The sequence below is a fragment of the Cherax quadricarinatus genome, chromosome 85 (genome assembly GCF_038502225.1).
Source record: "Cherax quadricarinatus isolate ZL_2023a chromosome 85, ASM3850222v1, whole genome shotgun sequence".
Lineage (NCBI taxonomy): Eukaryota > Metazoa > Arthropoda > Malacostraca > Decapoda > Parastacidae > Cherax > Cherax quadricarinatus.
In genome coordinates, this window is record NC_091376.1 from 14,123,608 (window position 1) to 14,133,756 (window position 10,149).

Consider the following 10,149-nt stretch of genomic DNA (forward strand, 5'->3'; position numbering starts at 1 on the left):
AGGAGCTATCCAGCGTGAGTCGGCAGATCTACTAATGTATTTTTTACAGGTTTTAATGTTCATATTCCCCCGCAAAGTGCAGTGTAGTGTGGATAAGTTGTCGGTGAGGAGCCTCAGGTAAGTTGACCTTGCATTAGCTTCGTGATGACGCTCGTTTTCCATCCTTGTGTCTGTATTTGAGGCAGCACGTTACCACACAACAACACTAGACCTGTTGCATACCTCCCTAATTACCCCTCAAAAGGCCTTTCATTGAACTCAAGTGACACGAAATGCATTTTAGCCGTGTGCTTCACCTGCAAAACAGGTTTTCAAGCATGCAATGGGGTTTTTTTTTATCCCCGAAGTGGCGGGTTTATTGAGTAACTGGCGACACAGAGAGGGCCTTGCCGAGGCAGGGAGAAGGGCGATGAGTGAGCAGCAGAGGCAGCAAGTTGAGTCAGTGTACGGCGGTTCACTGTAAGGAGTAGATGTGTTGCTCGTGTGTTCTGCTCCCTGCACGCTCAGGCATCTGACAGTGAGGTTCCCTTGAGAATCCTTTGTGATTCTCGCCGCAAATCTCAAAAAACTCCATATTCCCCTCCCTCTCGAAGTGGCCATTAAGTTTGACTTGTTTTTACCAGAGCGACTGTTTTAATACGGATTTTACGTGCGAAAAGGGGAAAATAGCCAAGATTTTGGTGCTGAGTGGCTGCTCAATATACCAAAAACGTCCCAGAGGAAGAATATACATCAGAAGAGTAACATCAGCGGAAGTTGGGGTGAGTAATGAGACCGGCTGGCCCGGCCCAGATGGTCCTCCTGTGCTCTCAACTCTATTCTTACCCTCTTATTATGTCTGCCTTCCTTCCCCACACGATATTCACATCCTCTCCTCTACACTAACCTCTACAAAGGTGTGTAATAATGGTTTCCGGCCGCTACGGTGTTCTATCCCCACGATTTTTAAAGTTGATGAGTGGAGAGGTTTGGCTGGGCGGCCCCGCCCTGTCCTACCACCACACCTCTCTCTCCTATTTCTATTTAAAATAGGTCCTTGTAAATTATAAATCACTCTGGGTGGGGTTGGGGGGTTAGTTTTCCGTTGACCGAACTAGGGACGATAAGTTTTTTTCTATTCATTCGGACGTATTTCCACAGTGTTACACTCGGTTGTTGCCACAAAATATCAACTTTGCTATATTTAAGCTATTTTTTGGCTAGTTTAGCTGCTTCTATCAATAAACTACTAGTTTTATAAGTTTTATCACCGCTTTAGTATACGCTTACACCACAAAATTTTACAAAATTTATACAATCCGCGTAACATTAAAAAGTTGAGGTGGCAACCCTCCCTTGCGTCTGTTGAAATACGTTTGCGTACATTCTGTTGTATTTTTAAATACGTTTGCGTATATACCGTCCGTAGAGTTGCTTTGCTTATATCCCTTTGTTTATTCTTAGCCCGAATTTTAAGAGGATCTAGTTTCTAACACTGGGATATATTTAAGACGGTAATTTACACTAATTATCACAATTTAACTGCCGAGTTTAATAATAAATAATAATCTACATGTACAATGTATAGTTTATTTAGGTACAGTTACACAAGTTAGTGTAACTTACCTAGAATAACTCAAAAAAAAAAAGTCGAATTAAGTTACTTATACCCCATTGGGGTCCTCTTAATATCTTATTTAAACCGTAAGTGTTAAAACAGGTAAGTAACTGTTAAAACTAGTTACAGTGAAAGAGATGCTAGGAATAAGGTTAACTTGGTTATTTAACATTAAAAGATCAGTTTACAGTAATACGTACGTGAATATTTGCTATACAAGAAATTACTCTCCTCTGAATTCAGATGTATAGCAAGTTTGCCGTTGCAGGGATAACATATTACAAGTGCTGGCCGATTAGCAATTGCGAGAGGGTATATCTCTGTATCTCTCTATATCTTTCTGTATGTGTGTGTATCTGTGTATGTGTGTGTATCTGTGTATGTGTGTGTATCTGTGTATGTGTGTGTATCTGTGTATGTGTGTGTATCTGTGTATGTGTGTGTATCTGTGTATGTGTGTGTATCTGTGTATGTGTGTGTATCTGTGTATGTGTGTGTATCTGTGTATGTGTGTGTATCTGTGTATGTGTGTGTATCTGTGTATATGTGTGTATCTGTGTATGTGTGTGTATCTGTGTATGTGTGTGTATCTGTGTATGTGTGTGTATCTGTGTATGTGTGTGTATCTGTGTATGTGTGTGTATCTGTGTATGTGTGTGTATCTGTGTATGTGTGTGTATCTGTGTATGTGTGTGTATCTGTGTATGTGTGTGTATCTGTGTATGTGTGTGTATCTGTGTATGTGTGTGTATCTGTGTATGTGTGTGTATCTGTGTATGTGTGTGTATCTGTGTATGTGTGTGTATCTGTGTATGTGTGTGTATCTGTGTATGTGTGTGTATCTGTGTATGTGTGTGTATCTGTGTATGTGTATCTGTGTATGTGTGTGTATCTGTGTATGTGTGTGTATCTGAGTATGTGTGTGTATCTGTGTGTGTGTGTGTATCTGTGTGTGTGTGTGTATCTGTGTGTGTGTGTGTATCTGTGTGTGTGTGTATCTGTGTGTGTGTGTATCTGTGTGTGTGTGTGTATCTGTGTGTGTGTGTGTATCTGTGTGTGTGTGTGTATCTGTGTGTGTGTGTGTATCTGTGTGTGTGTGTGTATCTGTGTGTGTGTGTGTATCTGTGTGTGTGTGTGTATCTGTGTGTGTGTGTATCTGTGTGTGTGTGTATCTGTGTGTGTGTATCTGTGTGTGTGTGTATCTGTGTGTGTGTGTATCTGTGTGTGTGTGTATCTGTGTGTGTGTGTATCTGTGTGTGTCTGTGTGTGTGTGTGTATCTGTGTGTGTGTATCTGTGTGTTAGTTACCATTTTGTCCTAGGCACATGTCGATTAGTGTGTGTGTGTATCTGTGTATGTGTGTGTATCTGTGTGTGTATTTGTGTCTCTGTGTGTGTACTCGCCTAGTTGAGGTTGCGGGGGTCGAGTCCGAGCTCCTGGCCCCGCCTCTTCACTGATCGCTACTAGGTCACTCTCCCTGAGCCGTGAGCTTTATCATACCTCTGCTTAAAGCTATGTATGGATCCTGCCTCCACTACATCGCTTCCCAAACTATTCCACTTACTGACTACTCTGTGGCTGAAGAAATACTTCCTAACATCCCTGTGATTCATCTGTGTCTTCAGCTTCCAACTGTGTCCCCTTGTTACTGTGTCCAATCATGTGTGTATCTGTGTGTGTGTATCTGTGTGTGTGTATCTGTGTGTGTGTATCTGTGTGTGTGTATCTGTGTGTGTGTATCTGTGTGTGTGTATCTGTGTGTGTGTATCTGTGTGTGTGTATCTGTGTGTATCTGTGTGTGTGTATCTGTGTGTGTGTGTATCTGTGTGTGTGTCTGTGTGTATCTGTCTGTGTGTATCTGTGTGTATATCTGTGTGTGTATATCTGTGTGTGTATATCTGTGTGTGTATATCTGTGTGTGTGTATATCTGTGTGTGTGTATATCTGTGTGTGTGTATATCTGTGTGTGTGTGTATCTGTGTGTGTGTATCTGTGTGTGTGTATATCTGTGTGTGTGTATATCTGTGTGTGTGTGTATCTGTGTGTGTGTATCTGTGTGTGTGTGTGTATCTGTGTGTACTCACCTAGTTGTACTCACCTAGTTGAGGTTGCGGGGGTCGAGTCCGAGCTCCTGGCCCCGCCTCTTCACTGATCGCTACTAGGTCACTCTCCCTGAGCCGTGAGCTTTATCGTACCTCTGCTTAAAGCTATGTATGGATCCTGCCTCCACTACATCGCTTCCCAAACTATTCCACTTACTGACTACTCTGTGGCTGAAGAAATACTTCCTAACATCCCTGTGATTCATCTGTGTCTTTAGCTTCCAACTGTGTCCCCTTGTTACTGTGTCCAATCTCTGGAACATACTGTTTTTGTCCACCTTGTCAATTCCTCTCAGTATTTTGTATGTCGTTATCATGTCCCCCCTATCTCTCCTGTCCTCCAGTGTCGTCAGGTTGATTTCCCTTAACCTCTCCTCGTAGGACATACCTCTTAGCTCTGGGACTAGTCTTGTTGCAAACCTTTGCACTTTCTCTAGTTTCTTTACGTGCTTGGCTAGGTGTGGGTTCCAAACTGGTGCCGCATACTCCAATATGGGCCTAACGTATACGGTGTACAGGGTCCTGAACGATTCCTTATTAAGATGTCGGAATGCTGTTCTGAGGTTTGCTAGGCGCCCATATGCTGCAGCAGTTATTTGGTTGATGTGCGCTTCAGGAGATGTGCCTGGTGTTATACTCACCCCAAGATCTTTCTCCTTGAGTGAGGTTTGTAGTCTCTGACCCCCTAGACTGTACTCCGTTTGCGGCCTTCTTTGCCCTTCCCCAATCTTCATGACTTTGCACTTGGTGGGATTGAACTCCAGGAGCCAATTGCTGGACCAGTTCTGCAGCCTGTCCAGATCCCTTTGTAGTTCTGCCTGGTCTTCGATCGAGTGTATTCTTCTCATCAACTTCACGTCATCTGCAAACAGGGACACCTCAGAGTCTATTCCTTCCGTCATGTCGTTCACAAATACCAGAAACAGCACTGGTCCTAGGACTGACCCCTGCGGGACCCCGCTGGTCACAGGTGCCCACTCTGACACCTCGCCACGTACCATGACTCGCTGCTGTCTTCCTGACAAGTATTCCCTGATCCATTGTAGTGCCTTCCCTGTTATCCCTGCTTGGTCCTCCAGTTTTTGCACCAATCTCTTGTGTGGAACTGTGTCAAACGCCTTCTTGCAGTCCAAGAAAATGCAATCCACCCACCCCTCTCTCTCTTGTCTTACTGCTGTCACCATGTCATAGAACTCCAGTAGGTTTGTGACACAGGATTTCCCGTCCCTGAAACCATGCTGGCTGCTGTTGATGAGATCATTCCTTTCTAGGTGTTCCACCACTCTTCTCCTGATAATCTTCTCCATGATTTTGCATACTATACATGTCAGTGACACTGGTCTGTAGTTTAATGCTTCATGTCTGTCTCCTTTTTTAAAGATTGGGACTACATTTGCTGTCTTCCATGCCTCAGGCAATCTCCCTGTTTCGATAGATGTATTGAATATTGTTGTTAGGGGTACACATAGCGCCTCTGCTCCCTCTCTCAATACCCATGGGGAGATGTTATCTGGCCCCATTGCCTTTGAGGTATCTAGCTCACTCAGAAGCCTCTTCACTTCTTCCTCGGTTGTGTGCACTGTGTCCAGCACTTGGTGGTGTGCCCCACCTCTCCGTCTTTCTGGAGTCCCTTCTGTCTCCTCTGTGAACACTTCTTTGAATCTCTTGTTGAGTTCTTCACATACTTCCCGGTCATTTCCTGTTGTCTCTCCTCCTTCCTTCCTTAGCCTGATTACCTGGTCCTTGACTGTTGTTTTCCTCCTGATGTGGCTGTACAACAGTTTCGGGTCAGATTTGGCTTTCGCTGCTATGTCATTTTCATATTGTCTTTGGGCCTCCCTTCTTATCTGTGCATATTCATTTCTGGCTCTACGACTGTTCTCCTTATTCTCCTGGGTCCTTTGCCTTCTATATTTCTTCCATTCCCTAGCACACTTGGTTTTTGCCTCCCTGCACCTTTGGGTAAACCATGGGCTCATCCTGGCTTTTTCATTACTCCTGTTACCCTTGGGTACAAACCTCTCCTCAGCCTCCTTGCATTTTATTGCTACATATTCCATCATCTCATTAACTGGTTTCCCTGCCAGTTCTCTGTCCCACTGAACCCCGTTCAGGTAGTTCCTCATTCCTGTGTAGTCCCCTTTCTTGTAGTTTGGCTTCATTCGTCCTGGCCTTCCTGCTTCTCCCTCCACTTGTAGCTCTACTGTGTATTCGAAGCTTACAACCACATGGTCACTGGCCCCAAGGGGTCTTTCATATGTGATGTCCTCGATATCTGCACTACTGAAGGTGAATACTAAGTCCAGCCTTGCTGGTTCATCCTCTCCTCTTTCTCTTGTAGTGTCCCTTACGTGTTGGTACATGAAGTTCTCCAGTACCACCTCCATCATCTTAGCCCTCCAAGTATCTTGGCCCCCATGTGGGTCCAAGTTCTCCCAATCTATCTCCTTGTGGTTAAAGTCACCCATGATCAGGAGCTTTGCCCTGCATGCATGAGCTCTTCTGGCCACTCTAGCTAGTGTGTCAACCATCGCTCTATTGCTCTCGTCGTACTCTTGCCTTGGCCTCCTGCTGTTCTGTGGTGGGTTATACATCACTGCTATTACCACCTTGGGACCTCCAGAGTGAAGTGTTCCCACTAAGTAATCACTTTCTTCTCCGCTATCTTCTCTCTCCAGCTCATCAAAATTCCAGCGATTTTTGATCAGCAACGCCACTCCTCCACCCCCCCTGTTCCCTCTGTCTTTCCTCAGGATTTGGTATCCCGTTGGAAAGATGGCATCTGTTATCATACCTGTAAGCTTGGTTTCTGTGAGAGCTATGATGTCCGGTGATGCTTCTTTGACTCTTTCTTGCCACTCCTCCCACTTATTTGTTATTCCATCAGCGTTTGTGTACCATACCTTCAGTTTCCTCTCCAACACTGTGGTTTGGGGGGCCTGTGAGGGTGGGAGACCTGGTGGCATACTGTGGGGTTCTATAGCTTGGTGTTGGGTGGAGGCTGTGGGTATGGATTGTAGGGTGTGTTGGGATGGTGTGATAGGTTGTATGGTTCTGAGAGTAGTTGTGTGTGTGCTTGCCCTTGCTGTTCTGTCCTGCTCTGACAGACCTCTGCTGGTTCCCTCCTTGTCTCTTTTCCTAGCTCCTTTCGCTTTTTTGTCCTCTCCCTCAGCTGCTGTCGTTCTGATTTTGTTCTGTCTCTGTCTAGGAACACCCTCTTGTACTCTTCCGAGTATTTCAATCGTGGTTTCTCTTGGAGGATCCTGTTCCGCACTGTTTCCGTCCTGAGAATCAGCTTGATTGGTCGGTTTCTCACCTTCGAGTACCCCCCTATTCTCTGAAAATTTACAATCTCGTCCCTCTCTTCACCTATTTCTGTTATGATTTTCTCAATCTCCTTCCTTTCTTCCTGCTTCCTTTCAGTGTGTGTCCTTTCCTCTCTCTCCTGAAGCCCATGGATAAACACTGATTTTGCCCTTTCTTCCTCGCATTGCCTCACCCTCTGTGGCTCTGGATCCTGCCTGTATGTGGTCAGTTTCTCCCTTGATTTTTCCAGTGGCTCTTGATAGCCTTGTTGTGCCTCAGCATTCGACCTATCACCCTCTCCATCTGCAACCAGTTGATCTTCCCTTTCACTCCTTGGTCCTCCTTGGCAGATTGATGTGACCTTAGCATAATTCATAATTCCTTCCTTCCTGTTCAGCCTCGCAGCTTCATATGCTGTGTCTTCTCTGGTCACTGCCCCTGTAACTCGCTCCAGCCTATTTATCTCAACTTCTAGGACCCTTATCTTGGCTACTGCAGTTTCGACTTGTGCCTCCCAATTCTTTGTCTCCTTCTCCAACCACCTTTCCAATTTCACAGAGAGCTCTTTCTCCATTTTTTCAGAAAGCTCTCCTAATTTTCTCTCCCACTCTTGTTCCATCCTTTTCCACTGCTCCTCCATCCACTCCATCCACTCCATCCACCTATCTGTGTGTGTGTGTGTATCTGTGTGTGTGTGTGTATCTGTGTGTGTGTGTATCTGTGTGTGTATCTGTGTGTGTGTATCTGTGTGTGTGTGTGTATCTGTGTGTGTGTGTGTATCTGTGTGTGTGTGTATCTGTGTGTGTGTATCTGTGTGTGTGTGTGTATCTGTGTGTGTGTGTATCTGTGTGTGTGTATCTGTGTGTGTGTGTGTATCTGTGTGTGTGTGTCTGTGTGTGTGTGTGTCTGTGTGTGTGTGTATCTGTGTGTGTGTGTATCTGTGTGTGTGTGTGTGTGTGTGTGTATCTGTGTGTGTGTGTATGTGTGTGTGTGTGTATGTGTGTATGTTTGTATGTGTGTATGTGTGTGTATGTACGTGTGAGTGTATGTGTGTGTGTATGTATGCGTGTGTGTGTGTGTGTGTGTATGTGTGTGTATCTGTGTGTGTGTGTGTATCTGTGTGTGTGTATGTGTGTTTGTGTGTATGTGTGTGTGTGTATGTGTGTATGTGTGTATGTGTGTACGTGTGTGTATGTGTGTGTGTGTGTGTGTGTGTGTGTGTGTGTGTATCTGTGTGTGTGTGTATGTGTGTGTATCTGTGTGTGTGTATGTGTGTGTGTGTGTATCTGTGTGTGTGTCTGTGTGTGTGTGTTTGTGTGTGTGTGTGTGTATATGTGTGTGTGTGTGTATCTGTGTGTGTGTGTATGTGTGTGTGTGTGTATCTGTGTGTGTGTATATGTGTGTGTGTGTGTGTATATGTGTGTGTGTGTGTGTATCTGTGTGTGTGTGTATGTGTGTGTGTGTATCTGTGTGTGTGTGTATCTGTGTGTGTGTGTGTGTGTGTATCTGTGTGTGTGTATGTGTGTGTGTGTGTATGTGTGTGTGTGTGTATCTGTGTGTGTGTGTGTGTGTGTGTATATCTGTGTGTGTGTGTATATCTGTGTGTGTGTATGTGTGTGTGTGTATATGTGTGTGTGTGTATGTGTATGTGTGTGTGTGTGTATCTGTGTGTGTGTGTATCTGTGTGTGTGTATCTGTGTGTGTGTGTATATCTGTGTGTGTGTGTATATCTGTGTGTGTGTATATCTGTGTGTGTCTGTGTGTGTGTGTGTATCTGTGTATCTGTGTGTGTATCTCTGTGTATGTGTATCTGTGTGTACTTGCCTATTTGTGGTTGCAGGGGTCAAGTCACAGCTCCTGGCCCCGCCTCTTCGCTGATTGCTACTAGGTCCACTCTCTCCCTGCCCCATGAGCTCTATCATACCTCGCCTTAAAACTATGTAAGGTTCCCGCCTCCACTACGTCACTTTGTAGGCTATTCCACGGCCTGACTACTCTTGACTGAAGAAATACTTCCTAACATCCCTTTGATTCATCTGAGTCTTCAACTTCCAATTGTGACCTCTTGTCTCTGTGTCCCTTCTCAGGAACATCCCGTCTTTGTCCACCTTGTCTATTCCGCGCAGTATTTTATATGTCGTTATCATTTCCTGACCCTCCTGTCCTCCAGTGTCGTCAGGCCGATTTCCCTCAACCTTTCTTCGTAGGACAATCCCCGTAGCTCTGGGACTAGTCTTGTTGCAAACCTTTGCACTTTCTCTAATTTCTTGACGTGCTTGACTAGGTGTGGATTCCAAACTGGTGCTGCATACTCCAGTATGGGCCTGACGTAAATGGGATACAGAGTCTTGAACGACTCCTTACTGAGGTATCGGAACGCTATCCGTAGGTTTGCCAGGCGCCCGTATGCTGCAGCAGTTATCTGATTGATGTGCGCCTCAGGAGATATGCTCGGTGTTATACTCACCCCCAGATCTTTTTTCCTTGAGTGAGGTTTGCAGTCTTTGGCCATCTAAACTATACTGTGTCTGCGGTCTTCTTTGCCCTTCCCCAGTCTTCATGACTATGCATTTGGCAGGGTTAAATTCAAGGAGCCAGTTGCTGGACCAGGCTTGTAGCCTGTCCAGGTCTCTTTGTAGTCCTGCCTGATCCTCATCCGATTTGATTCTTCTCATTAACTTCGCATCATCTGCAAACAAGGACACTTCTGAGTCTATCCCTTCCGTTATGTCGTTCACATATACCAAGAACAGCACAGGTCCTAGGACTGACCCCTGTGGAACCCCGCTTGTCACAGGCGCCCACTCTGACACCTCGTCGCGTACCATGACTCGTTGTTGACTCCCTGTCAGGTATTCTCTTATCCATTGCAGTGCTTTTCCTGTTATGTGTGCCTGATACTCTAGCTTTTGCAGTAACCTCTTGTGAGGAACTGTGTCGAAGGCCTTCTTGCAGTCCAAAAAAAAATGCAGTCGATCCACCCCTCTGTGTCTTACTTCTGTCACCTTGTCATAAAACTCTAGTAGGTTTGTGACACAGGATTTTCCTTCCCTGAAACCGTGCTGGTTGTCAATTATACGCTTGTTTCTTTCCAGGTGCTCCACCACTCTCCTCCTGATGATCTTCTCCATGACCTTGCATACTA

The 10,149-nt window shown here is 45.3% G+C and overlaps 1 protein-coding gene across 3 annotated transcripts in view; it reads left to right on the plus strand.

Moving 5' to 3' along the window:
* Positions 1 to 405: 405 nt before the first annotated feature.
* The window catches only part of LOC128703137 (very long chain fatty acid elongase AAEL008004), a 135,034-nt gene continuing 125,290 nt past the window's right edge, over positions 406 to 10,149 (plus strand). For 2 of the 3 annotated variants that reach the window (XM_070103443.1, XM_053797692.2), the window contains exon 1: positions 406 to 761. The gene's annotated coding sequence lies outside the window, so the exon portion shown is untranslated. The remainder of the gene's footprint in view (positions 762 to 10,149) is intronic. The other variant, XM_053797691.2, reaches the window with a different exon arrangement.